This window comes from Cavia porcellus, unplaced genomic scaffold, assembly GCF_034190915.1.
Source record: "Cavia porcellus strain 051 isolate PalLab524CR breed Dunkin Hartley unplaced genomic scaffold, mCavPor4.1 scaffold_63, whole genome shotgun sequence".
NCBI lineage: Eukaryota > Metazoa > Chordata > Mammalia > Rodentia > Caviidae > Cavia > Cavia porcellus.
This window is the reverse complement of record NW_026947546.1, coordinates 1,525,681-1,538,720: the sequence shown is the minus strand read 5'-3', so window position 1 is coordinate 1,538,720 and position 13,040 is coordinate 1,525,681.

Below are 13,040 nucleotides of genomic sequence, written 5' to 3'. Positions count from 1 at the left end.
GGGTTAGGGGTGGGGATTAGGGATAGGGTTAGAGTTAGTTTTAGGGTTTGCTTTAGGGTTATGGTTATGGATTAGTGTTAAGTTTACAGTTAGAGTTAGCGTTAGGCTCAGTTCTAGGATTAGGTTTAGGGATAGTTTTAGGACTAGGGTTTAGTTTATTGATAGGGTTAGGGTTAGGGATAGGGTTAGCATTAGGTTTAAGGTGAGGGATAGGGTTAGGGTTAGGGTTAGGTGTTAGGGTTAGGGTTAGGATTAGGGTTAAGGTCAGGGCTAGAAGGTTAGGATTAGAGCTAGGGTTAGGGTTATGGTTACAGCGAGGTTTTGTGTTATGATTAGGGTTAGGGTTTTGGTGTTAGTGTTTGGGTTATGGTTAGGGTTAGGGTTAGCGATTAGGGATAGGTTTACGGTGAGTGTTAGGGTTAGGGTTAGGGTTAGGGTTAATGTTAGGTTTAGGGTTAGGGTTAGTTTTAGGGTTAGTGTGAGGTTTAGGGTTAGCGTTAGGGTTAGGTTTTGCGTAGGGGTTTGGGTTAGGGTAAGGCTAGGGTTAGGGTTAGAGGTTAGCTTTAGGGTTAGGGTTTCAGTTAGGGTTAGTTTTAGTGTTAGGGATAGTGTAAGGGTTAGGGTTAGAGTTAGAAGTTAGGGTTAGGGCTAGGGTTAATGTTATTGATAGGGTTAGGGTTTCCATATGGGTTAGTTTTAGTGTTAGGGTTAGGGTTATGGTTAGGCTTTGTTTAGGGATAGGTTTAGTGTTAGATGTTAGGGTTAGGTTTAAGGTTTAGTTTTAAGTGTAAAAGTTAAGGTTACTGTTAGACTTTGGTTTAGGGTTATGGTTATAGGTAGGGAGGGTTAGGGTTAAGGTTATGTTTAGGGTTACGGTTATTGTTCAGTTTAGGGTTAGGTTTAGGGTTAGGGTTAGGTTTAGGATAGGGATTAGAGGTAGTTTTTGGGTTAGCATTAGGGTGAGGGTTATGGTTAGGGTTTAGGGTTAGCAGTAGTGTTAGTGTTAGGGTTATGGTTAGGTTTAGGGTTTGGGTTAGGGTTAGGGGTTAGGTGTTAAGGATATGGTTAAGGTTATGTTTAGGGTTACGTTTAGTGTTGGTGGTACATTTAGGGTTACGGCTAGTTTTAGTTTTAGGGTTAGGATTAGGGTTAGGGATTACGGATAGGGTTAGTGTTAGGGTTAGGGTTAGTTTTATATTTAGTGTTATGGTTATGGTAAGGGTTAAGGTTAGGGTTATGGATTATTGTTAGTATTCAGCTTAGGGTTAAAACTAGGGTTACGGTTAGGGTTAGCGTTATGATTAGGTTTAAGGTTAGGTTTAGGTTTATGGTTCGGTTTAGTGTTAGGTTTATTGTTAGCGTTTAGAGTTAGAGATTAGGGTTAGGTTTAGCGTTAGTGTTAGAGTTTAGGGTAAGGGTAAGGTTTAGGGTTTATCGTTAGGGTTAGGGTTAGATTAGGGTTAGGTTTAGGGTTAGGTTTAGGATAGGGTTGTTGTTAGGGTTAAGGTTAAAGTTAGGGTTATGGTTAGTTTTAGGGTTAGGGTTAGTGTTAGGGTTAGGGTTAGGTTTTAGTGTTAGGTTTAGTGTTAGGGTTAGGTTTTGGGTTAGGTTTAGTGTTAGGTTTAGGGTTATGATATGGTTTAGGTTTAGGGTTAGCGTTACGTTTAGGGTTAGTGTTAGAGTTTAGGGTGAGATTTAGTCTTAGGGTTATGATTAGGGTTAAGGTTAAGGTTAAGTTTAGAAGTTAGTGTTAAGGTTAGGGTTACGGTTAGGGTTACAGTTATTGTAATGGGTTAGGGTTAGGGTTAGGGTTAGGATTTGGTTTCGGGTTAGGTGTAGATTTTGGGTTATCGTTTGTGTTAGGGTTAGGGTTTGGTTTTACAGTTTAGGGTTAGGGTTATGGTAAGTGTTAGTGTTAGAGTTTAGGATTAGTGTTAGTGTTAGGGTAATGGTTAGGGTTAGGGTTAGGGTTAGGGTTAGGGTTAGGTTTACGGTTACGTTTAAGTTTAGGGTTAGGGGCAGTTTAGGGTTAGGTTAAGGGGTTAGGTGTTAGGGATAGGGTCAGGGTTAGGCTTCGGAAGACTGATAGGTTCAGGGTTACTATTAGGTTTAGGGTTAGGTTTACGGTTCGGGTTTTGTTTAGGGTTATGAGTTAGGTGATAAGAATATGGTTATGGTTAGGGTTAGGTTTACAGTTATGTTTAGGGTTATGGTTAGGGTTAGTGTTATTGTTAGAGCTAGGCTTAGGGATTAGGGATAAGGTTTGGGTCAGGCTTAGGGGTTAGTGTTACTGTTAGGGTTAGGGTTATTGTAAAGGTTAATGTTAGGGTTATGGACTAGGGTTACTGTTCTGGTTAGTGTTAGAGTTAGAAATTAGGGTTAGGGTTAGGCTTAGGGTTAGTGTTAGGCTCAGTGTTATGATTAGGGTTAGGGATAGTTTTAGGTTTAGGGTTAGGTTTATTGTCTGGGTTAGGGTTGGGGACAGTGTTAGCATTAGCTTTAGGTTTAATGATAGGGTTATGGTTAGGGTTAGGTGTTAGTGTTAGTCTTAGGGTTAGGGTTAGGGTTTCGGGTTAGGGTTAGTTTTAGCGTTAGGTGTAGGGCTAGGGTTAGGGTTAGGGTTAGTAGGTTAGGATTAATGTTAGGGTTAGGTTCAGCGTTAGGGTTTCGGGGTTAGTGTTTGGGTTAGGGTTAGGGTTAGGGTTAGGGATTATGGATAGGGTTAGAGTGAGTTTAGGGGTAGGGTTAGGGTTACGGTTATGGATTAGGGTTAGGTTTACAGTTAGAGTTAGTTTTAGGCTCAGTTCTAGGATTAGGGTTAGGGATAGTTTTAGGGCTAGGGTTCAGTTTATTGATAGGTTTAGGGTTAGGGATAGGGTTAGCATTAGGTTTACGGTTAGGGATAGGGTTAGGGTTAGGGTTAGGGGTTAGGGTTAGGGGTAGGTGTTAGTGTTAGTTTTCGGTTTAATATTAGGGTTAGGGTTAGAGTTAGAAGGTTAGGATTAGAGGTAGGGTTGTGTTATGATTAGGGTTAGGGTTTTGGAGTTAGTGTTTGGGTTATGGTTATAGTGTTAGCGATTGGGGATAGGGTTTGTGTTTAGGGTTAGGTTTAAGCTTATCATTAGGGCTAGGGATTAGGGTTAGGTTTAGAGTTAGGTTTAGGGTTATGAATTTGGGTTCGTGTTAGTTTTAGGGTTAAGGTTAGGCTTAGGGTTACGGTTAGGGTTATGGTTAGGTTTAGGGTTAGGTTTAGGGTTAAGTTTAGGATTAGGGTTTGGGTTAGGTTTAGGGTTAGGGTTTCGGAATTAGTGTTTGGGTTAGGGTTAGGGTTAGGTTTAGGGATTAGGGATAGGGTTAGAGTGAGTTTTAGGGTTTGTGTTAGGGTTATGGTTATGGATTAGTGTTAAGTTTACAGTTAGAGTTAGCGTTAGGCTCAGTTCTAGGATTAGGTTTAGGGATAATTAGGACTAGGGTTTAGTTTATTGATAGGGTTAGGTTTAGGGATAGGGTTAGCATTAGGTTACGGTTAGGGATAGGGTTAGGGTTAGGGTTAGGCATTAGGGATAGGGTTAGAGTGAGTTTAGGGGTAGGGTTAGGGTTAGGGTTATAGATTAGGGTTAGGTTTACAGTTAGAGTTAGTTTTAGTCTCAGATCTAGGATTAGGGTTAGGGATAGTTTTAGGTCTAGGGTTCGGTTTATTTATAGGTTTAGTGTTAGGGATAGGGTTAGCATTAGATTTACGGTTTGGGATAGGGTTAGGGTTAGGGTTAGGTGTTAGGGTTAGGGTTAGGTGTTAGGGTTAGTGTTAGGATTAGTGTTAGGTTCAGGGCAAGAAGTTTAGGATTAGAGCTAGGTTTATGGTTAGGGTTACGGTGAGGTTTTGTGTTATGATTAGTGTTAGGGTTTTGGTGTTAGTGTTTGGGTTATGGTTATGGTTAGGGTTAGCGATTAGGGATAGGGTTAGGGTGAGTGTTAGGGTTACGGTAGGGTTACGGTTAGGATTAAGGTTAGGTTTAGGGTTAGGGTTAGGTTTAGGGTTAGTGTGAGGTTTAGGGTTAGGGTTAGGGTTAGATTTTGCGTAGGGGTTTGGGTTAGGGTAAGGGCTAGGGTTAGCTTTAGAGGTTAGCTTTAGGGTTAGGGTTTCAGTTATGGTTAGGTTTAGTGTTAGGGATAGTGTAAGGGTTAGGGTTAGAGTTAGAAGTTAGGGTTAGGGCGAGGGTTAGTGTTATTGATAGGGTTAGGGTTTCGGTATGGTTTAGTTTTAGAGTGTTAGGGTTAGGGTTATGGTTAGTCTTTGTTTAGGGAGAGGTTTAGTGTTAGATGTTAGGGTTAGGTTTAAGGTTTAGGGTTAAGTGTTAAAGTTAGGGTTAGTGTTAGACTTTGGTTTAGGGTTATGGTTATAGTTAGGGAGGGTTAGGGTTAAGGTTATGTTTAGGGTTACGGTTAGTGTTCGGTTTAGGGTTAGGTTTAGGGTTAGGGTTAGGTTTAGGATAGGGATTAGAGGTAGGTTTTGGGTTAGCGTTAGGGTGAGGGTTATGGTTCGGGTTTAGGGTTAGCATTAGTGTTAGTGTTAGGGTTATGGTTAGGTTTAGGGTTTGGGTTAGGGTTAGAGGTTAGGTGTTAAGGATATGGTTAAGGTTATGTTTAGGGTTACGTTCAGTGTTGGTGTTACATTAAGGGTTACGGCTAGTTTTAGTGTTAGGGTTAGGATTAGGGTTAGGGATTACGGATAGGGTTAGTGTTAGGGTTAGGGGCTAGTTTTACATTTAGTGTTAGGGTTATGGTAAGGGTTAAGGTTAGGGTTATGGATTAGTGTTAGTATTCGGCTTAGGGTTAAAACTAGGGTTACAGTTAGGGTTAGCGTTATGGTTAGGGATAAGGTTAGGTTTAGATTTAGGGTTCGGTTTAGGGTTAGGTTTATTGTTAGCGTTTAGAGTTAGAGATTAGGGTTATGGTTAGGGTTAGGGTTAGAGTTTAGAGTAAGGGTAAGGGTTACGGTTATGGTTAGGGTTAGGGTTAGATTAGGGTTAGGTTTAGGGTCAGGTTTAGGGATAGGGTTGGGGTTAGGGTTAAGGTTAAGGTTAGGATTATGGTTAGTTTTAGGGTTAGGGTTAGTGTTGGGGTTAGGGTTAGGTTTTAGGGTTAGGTTTAGTGTTAGGGTTAGGTTTTGGGTTAGGTTTAGTTTTAGGTTTAGGGTTATGATATGGTTTAGGTTTAGGGTTATGGTTACGTTTAGGGTTAGTGTTAGAGTTTAGGGTGAGATTTAGTCTTAGGGTTATGATTAGAGTTAGGGTTAAGGTTAAAAGTTAGTGTTAGGGTTAGGGTTACGGTTAGGGTTAGGGTTATTGTTATGGGTTAGGATTAGGGTTAGGGTTAGGGTTAGGATTTAGGTTAGGGTTAGGTTTAGATTTTGGGTTAGGGTTTGTGTTAGGGTTAGGGTTTGGTTTTACAGTTTAGTGTTAGGGTTAGGGTAAGTGTTAGTGTTAGAGTTTAAGATTAGTGTTAGTGTTAGGGTAATGGTTAGGGTTAGGGTTAGGGTTAGGGTTAGGGTTAGGGTTAGCATTCGGTTTACGGTTAGGGATAGGGTTAGGGTTAGGGTTAGGGATTAGGGATAGGGTTAGCGTGAGTTTAGGGGTAGGGTTAGGGTTAGGGTTATGGATTAGGGTTAGGTTTACAGTTAGAGTTAGTTTTAGGCTCTATTCTAGGATTAGGTTTAGGGATAGTTTTAGGGCTAGGGTTCGGTTTATTGATAGATTTAGGGTTAGGGATAGGGTTAGCATTAGGTTTATGGTTAGGGATAGTTTTAGGGCTAGGGTTCGGTTTATTGATAGGTTTAGGGTTAGGGATAGGGTGGGCATTAGGTTTACGGTTAGGGATAGGGTTAGGATTTGGGTTAGGGGTTAGGGTTAGGGGTAGGTGTTAGTGTTAGGTTTCGGTTTAGGATTAGGGTAAGATTTAGAGTTAGGAGGTTAGGAGTAGAACTAGGGTTGTGTTACGATTAGGGTTAGGGTTTTGGAGTTAGTGTTTGGGTTATGGTTATAGTTAGGGTTAGCGATTAGGGATAGGGTTTAGGTTTAGGGTTAGGTTTAGGCTTATCGTTAGGATTAGGGATTAGAGTTAGGTTTAGAGTAAGGTTTAGGGTTATGAATATGTGTTCGTGTTAGTTTTAGGGTTAAGGTTAGGCTTAGGGTTATGGTTAGGTTTATGGTTAGGTTTAGGGTTAGATTTAGGGTTAAGTTTAGGATTAGGGTTCGTGTTAGGTTTAGGGTTAGGGTTTCGGGTTAGTGTTTGTGTTAGTGTTCAGGTTCGGGTTAGAATTAGGGTTAGGGTTTGAGTTAGATGGTTAGGATTAGAGCTAGGGTTAGGGTTAGGGTTACAGTGAGGTTTTGTGTTATGATTAGGGTTAGGGTTTTGGTGTTAGTGTTTGGGTTATGGTTATGGTTAGGGTTAGGGATTAGGGATAGGGTTTAGGTTTAGGGTTAGGTTTAGGCTTATGGTTAGGGTTAGGGATTAGGGTTAGGTTTAGAGTAAGGTTTAGGGTTATGAATTTCGGTTCGTGTTAGTTTTAGGGTTAAGGTTAGGCTTAGGGTTACTTTTAGGGTTATGGTTAGGTTTAGGGTTAGGTTTAGGGTTAAGTTTAGGATTAGGGTTCGGGTTATGTTTAGGGTTAGGGTTTCGGAGTTAGTGTTTGGGTTAGGGTTAGGGTTAGGTGTAGGGATTAGGGATAGGGTTAGAGTTAGTTTTAGGGTTTGGTTTAGGGTTATGGTTATGGATTAGTGTTAAGTTTACAGTTAGAGTTAGCGTTAGGCTCAGTTCTAGGATTAGGTTTAGGGAAAGTTTTAGGACTAGGGTTTAGTTTATTGATAGGGTTAGGGTTAGGGATAGGGTTAGCATTAGGTTTACGGTTAGGGATAGGGTTAGGGTTAGGGTTAGGTCTTAGGGTTAGGGTTAGGTGTTAGTGTTAGGGTTAGGGTTAGGATTAGGGTTAGGGTCAGGGCTAGAAGGTTAGTATTAGAGCTAGGGTTAGGGTTAGGGTTACGGTGAGCTTTTGTGTTATGATTAGGGTTAGGGTTTTGGTGTTAGTGTTTGGGTTATGGTTATGGTTAGGGTTAGCGATTAGGGATAGGGTTACGGTGAGTGTTAGTGTTAGGGTTAGGGTTAGGGTTAGGGTTAATGTTAGGTTTAGGGTTAGGGTTAGTTTTAGGGTTAGTATGAGGTTTAGGGTTAAGGTTAGGGGTAGGTTTTGCGTAGGGGTTTGGGTTAGGGTAAGGCTAGGGTTAGGGTTAGAGGTTAGCTTTAGGGTTAGGGTTTCAGTTAGGGTTAGTTTTAGTGTTAGGGATAGTGTAAGGGTTAGGGTTAGAGTTAGAAGTTAGGGTTAGGGCTAGGGTTAGTGTTATTGATAGGGGTAGGGTTTCGGTATGGGTTAGTTTTAGTGTTAGGGTTAGGGTTATGGTTAGGCTTTGTTTAGGGATAGGTTTAGTGTTAGATGTCAGGGTTAGGTTTAAGATTTAGTTTTAAGTGTTAAAGTTAAGGTTACTGTTAGACTTTGGTTTAGGGTTATGGTTATAGGTAGGGAGGGTTAGGGATAAGGGTTACGGTTAGGGTTAGCGTTTTGGTTAGGTTTAAGTTTAGGTTTAGGTTTATGGTTCGGTTTAGGGTTAGGTTTATTGTTAGCGTTTAGAGTTAGAGATTAGGGTTAGGTTTAGCGTTAGTGTTAAGAGTTTAGGGTAAGGGTAAGTTTTAGGGTTTATCGTTAGGGTTAGGGTTAGATTAGGGTTAGGTTTAGGGTCAGGTTTAGGGATAGATTTGGGGTTAGGGTTAAGGTTAAAGTTAGGGTTATGGTTAGTTTTAGGGTTAGGGTTAGTGTTAGGGTTAGGGTTATGTTTTTGTGTTAGGTTTAGTGTTAGGGTTAGGTTTTGGGTTAGGTTTAGTGTTAGGTTTAGGGTTATGATATGGTTTAGGTTTAGGGTTAGCGTTACGTTTAGGGTTAGTGTTAGAGTTTAGGGTGAGATTTAGTCTTAGGGTTATGATTAGGGTTAAGGTTAAGGTTAGAAGTTAGTGTTAACGTTAGGGTTATGGTTAGGGTTAGAGTTATTGTTATGGGTTAGGGTTAGGGTTAGGGTTAGGATTTTGTTTCGGGTTAGGTTTAGATTTTGGGTTATGGTTTGTGATAGGGTTAGGGTTTGGTTTTACAGTTTAGGGTTAGGGTTAGGGTAAGTGTTAGGGTTAGAGTTTAGGATTAGTGTTAGTGTTAGGGTAATGGTTAGGGTTAGGGTTAGGGTTAGGGTTAGGGATAGGTTTACGGTTACGTTTAAGTTTAGGGTTAGGGGCAGTTTAGGGTTAGGTTTAGGGGTTAGGTGTTAGGTATAGTGTCAGTTCGGAAGACTGATAGGTTCAGGGTTACTATTATGTTTAGGGTTAGGTTTACGGTTCGGGTTTTGTTTAGGGTTATGAGTTAGGTGATAAGAATATGGTTATGGTTAGGGTTAGGTTTACAGTTATGTTTAGGGTTATGGTTAGGGTTAGTGTTATTGTTAGAGCTAGGCTTAGGGATTAGGGATAAGGTTAGGGTCAGGCTTAGGGGTTAGTGTTACGGTTAGGGTTAGGGTTATTGTAAAGGTTAATGTTAGGGTTATGGATTAGGGTTACTGTTTTGGTTAGGGTTAGAGTTAGAAATTAGGGTTAGGGTTAGACTTAGGGTTAGTGTTAGGCTCAGTATTATGATTAGGGTTAGTGATAGTTTTAGGTTTAGGGTTAGGTTTTTGTCTGGGTTAGGGACAGGGATAGCATTAAGTTTAGGTTTAATGATAGGGTTATGTTTAGGGTTAGGTGTTAGTGTTAGGTTTAGGGTTACGGTTAGGGTTTCGGGTTAGGGTTATTTTTAGCGTTAGGGTTAGGGTTAGGTTTAGGGTTAGGGTTAGAAGGTTAGGATTAATGTTAGGATTAGGTTTAGGGTTAGGGTTTCGGGGTTAGTGTTTGGGTTAGGGTTAGTGTTAGGGTTAGGGATTAGGGATAGGGTTAGAGTGAGTTTAGGTTTAGGGTTAGGGTTAGGATTATGGATTAGTGTTAGGTTTACAGTTAGAGTTAATTTTAGGCTCAGTTCTAGAATTAGGGATAGGGATAGTTTTAGGGCTAGGGTTCGGTTATTGATAGGTTTACGGTTAGGGATAGGGTTAGGGTTAGGGTTAGGTGTTAGGGTTAGGGTTAGCTGTTAGGGTTAGGGTTAGGATTAGGGTTAGGGTTAGGGATAGAAGGTTAGGATTAGAGCTAGGGTTAGAGTTAGGGTTACGGTGAGGTTTTGTGTTATGATTAGGGTTAGGGTTTTGGTGTTAGTGTTTGGGTTATGGTTATGGTTAGGGTTATCGATTAGGGATAGGGTTAGGGTGAGTGTTAGGGTTACAGTTAGGGTTAGGGTTAGGGTTAAGGTTAGTTTTAGGGTTAGGGTTAGGGTTAGGGTTAGGTTTAGGGTTAATGTTAGTTTTAGGGTTAGGGTTAGGTTTAGGGTTAGTGTGAGGTTTAGGGTTAGGGTTAGGGTTAGGTTTTGCGTAGGAGTTTGGGTTAGGGTATGGGCTAGGTTTAGGGTTAGAGGTTAGCTTTAGGGTTAGGGTTTCAGTTAGGGTTAGGTTTAGTGTTAGGGATAGTGTAAGTGTTAGGGTTAGAGTTAGAAGTTAGGGTTAGGGCTTGGGTTAGTGTTATTGATAGGGTTAGGGTTACGGTATGGGTTAGTGTTAGTGTTAGGGTTAGGGTTATGGTTAGGCTTTGTTTAGGGATAGTTTTAGTGTTAGATGTTAGGGTTAGCGTTAAGGTTTAGGTTTAAGTGTTAAAGTTAAGGTTAGTGGTAGACTTTGGTTTAGGGTTTTGGTTATAGGAAGGGAGGGTTAGGGTTAAAGTTATGTTTAGGGTTACGGTTAGTGTTCCGTTTGGGGTTAGGTTTAGGCTTAGGGTTAGGTTTAAGATAGGGATTAGAGGTAGGTTTTGGGTTAGCGTTAGGGTGAGGGTTGTGGTTAGGGTTTAGGGTTAGCATTAGTGTCAGTGTTCAGGTTATGGTGAGGTTTAGGGTTTGGGTTAGGGTTAGGGGTTAGGTGTTAAGGATATGGTTAATGTTAGGTTTAGGGTTACGTTTAGTGTTGTTGTTACATTTAGGGTTACGGCTAGTTTTAGTGTTAGGGTTAGGATTAGGGTTAGGGATTACGGATAGGGTTAGTGTTAAGGTTAGGGGCTAGATTTACATTTAGTGTTAGGGTTATGGTAAGGGTTAAGTTTAGGGTTATGGATTAGTGTTAGTATTCGGCTTAGGTTTAAAACTAGGGTTACAGTTAGGGTTAGGGTTATGGTTAGGGTTAAGGTTAGGTTTAGGTTTATGGTTCGGTTTAGGGTTAGGTTTATTGTTAGCGTTTAGAGTTAGAGATTAGCATTAGGGTTAGAGTTAGGGTTAGAGTTTAGGTTAAGGGTAAGGTTTAGGGTTATGGTTAGGGTTAGGGTTAGATTAGGGTTAAGTTTAGGGTCAGGTTTAGGGATAGGGTTGGGGTTAGGTTTAAGGTTAAGTTTAGGGTTATGGTTAGTTTTAGGGTTAGGGTTAGGTTTAGTGTTAGGGTTAGGTTTTGTGTTAGGTTTAGTGTTAGGTTTAGGGTTATGATATGGTTTAGGTTTAGGCGTAGGGTTACGTTTAGGGTTAGTGTTAGAGTTTAGGGTGAGATTTAGTCTTAGGGTTATGATTAGGGTTATGGTTAAGGTTAGAAGTTAGTGTTAAGGTTAGGGTTACGGTTAGGGCTAGGATTATTGTTATAGGATAGGGTTAGGTTAGGGTTAGGATTCGGTTTCGGGTTAGGTTTAGATTTTGCGTTAGGGTTTGTGTTGGGTTAGGGTTTGGTTTTACAGTTTAGGGTTAGGGTTACGGTAAGTGTTAGGGTTAGAGTTTAGGATTAGTGTTAGTGTTAGGGTAATGGTTAGGGTTAGGGTTAGGGTTAGGGTTAGGGTTAGGGTTAGGGTTAGGTTTACGGTTACGTTTAAGGTTAGGGTTAGGGGTAGGTTAGTGTTAGGTTTAGGGGTTAGGTGTTAGGGATAGGGTCAGTGTTAGGCTTCGGAAGACTGATAGATTCAGGGTTACTATTAGGTTTAGTGTTAGGTTTAGGGTTATGGTTATATGTAGGGAGGGTTAGGGTTAAGATTACTTTTAGGGTTACGGTTAGTGTTCGGTTTAGGGTTAGGTTTAGGGTTAGGGTTAGGTTTAGGATAGGGATTAGAGGTATGTTATGGGTTAGCGTTAGGGTGAGGGTTATGGTTAGGGTTAATGGTTAGCATTAGTGCTAGTGTTAGGGTTATGGTTAGGTTTAGGGTTTGGGTTAGGGTTAGGGGTTAGGTGTTAAGGATATGGTTAAGGTTATGTTTATGGTGACGTTTAGTGTTGGTGTAACATTTAGGGTTACGGCTAGTTTTAGTGTTAGGGTTAGGATTAGGGTTAGGGATTACGGATAGGGTTAGTGTTAGGGTTAGGGGCTAGTTTTACATTTAGTGTTAGGGTTATGGTAAGGGTTAAGGTTAGGGTTATGGATTAGTGTTAGTATTCGGCTTAGGGTTAAAACCAGGGTTATGGATAGGGTTAGCCTTATGGTTAGGGTTAAGGTTAGGTTCAGGTTTAGGGTTCGGTTTAGGATTAGGTTTTTTGTTAGTGTTTAGAGTTAGAGATTAGGGTTATGGTTAGCGTTAGGGTTAGAGTTTAGGGTAAAGGTAAAGTTTAGGGTTATGGGTAGGGTTAGGGTTAGATTAGGGTTAGGTTTAGGGTCAGGTTTAGGGATAGGGTTGAGGTTATGGTTAAGGTTAAGGTTAGGGTTATGGTTAGTTTTAGAGTTAGGCTTAGTGTTAGGGTTAGGGTTAGGTTTTAGGATTAGGTTTAGTCTTAGGGTTAGGTTTTGGGTTAGGTTTAGTGTTAGGTTTAGGGTTATGATATGGTTTAGGTTTAGGGTTAGGGTTACGTTTAGGGTTAGTGTTATTGTTTAGGGTGAGATTTAGTCTTAGGGTTATGATTAGGGTTAGGGTTAAGGTTAGAAGTTAGTGTTAGGGTTAGGGCTACGGTTAGGATAGGGTTATTGTTATGGGTTAGGGTTAGGGTTAGGGTTAGGATTTAGGTTAGGGTTAGGTTTAGATTTTGGGTTAGGGTTTGTGTTAGGGTTAGGGTTTGGTTTTAAAGTTTAGGGTTAGGGTTAGGTTAAGTGTTAGTGTTAGAGTTTAGGATTAGTGTTAGTGTTAAGGTAATGGTTAGGGTTAGGGATAGGGTTACGGTTAGGGTTAGGATTAGGTTTACGGTTACGTTTAAGGTTAGGGTTAGGGGCAGGTTAGGGTTAGGTTTAGGGGTTAGGTGTTAGGGATAGTGTCAGGGTTAGGCTTCGGAAGACTGATAGGTTCAGGGTTACTATTAGGTTTAGGGTTAGGTTTAGGGTTCGGGTTTTGGTTAGGGTTATGGGTTAGGTGATAAGAATATGGTGATAGTTTGGGTTAGGGTTACAGTTATGTTTAGGGTTATGGTTAGGGTTAGTGTTATTGTTAGAGCTAGGCTTAGGGATTAGGGATAAGTTTAGGGTCAGGCTTAGGGGTTAGTGTTACGGTTAGGTTAGGGATATTGTAAAGGTTAATGTTAGGGTTATGGACTGGGGTTACTGTTCTGGTTAGGGTTAGAGTTAGAAATTAGGGTTAGGGTTAGGCTTAGGGTTAGTGTTAGGCTCAGTATTATGATTAGGGTTAGGGATAGTTTTAGGTTTAGGGTTAAGTTTATTGTCTGGGTCAGGTTTGGGGACAGGGTTAGCATTAGCTTTAGGTTTAATGATAGGGTTATGGTTAGGGTTAGGTGTTAGTGTTAGTCGTAGGGTTAGGGTTAGGGTTTCGGGTTAGGGTTAGTTTTAGCGTTAGGTTTAGGGCTAGGGTTAGGGTTAGGGTTAGTAGTTTAGGATTGATGTTAGGGTTAGGTTTAGCTTTAGGGTTTCGGGGTTAGTGTTTGGGTTAGGGTTAGGGTTAGGGTTAGGGATTAGGGATAGGGTTAGAGTGAG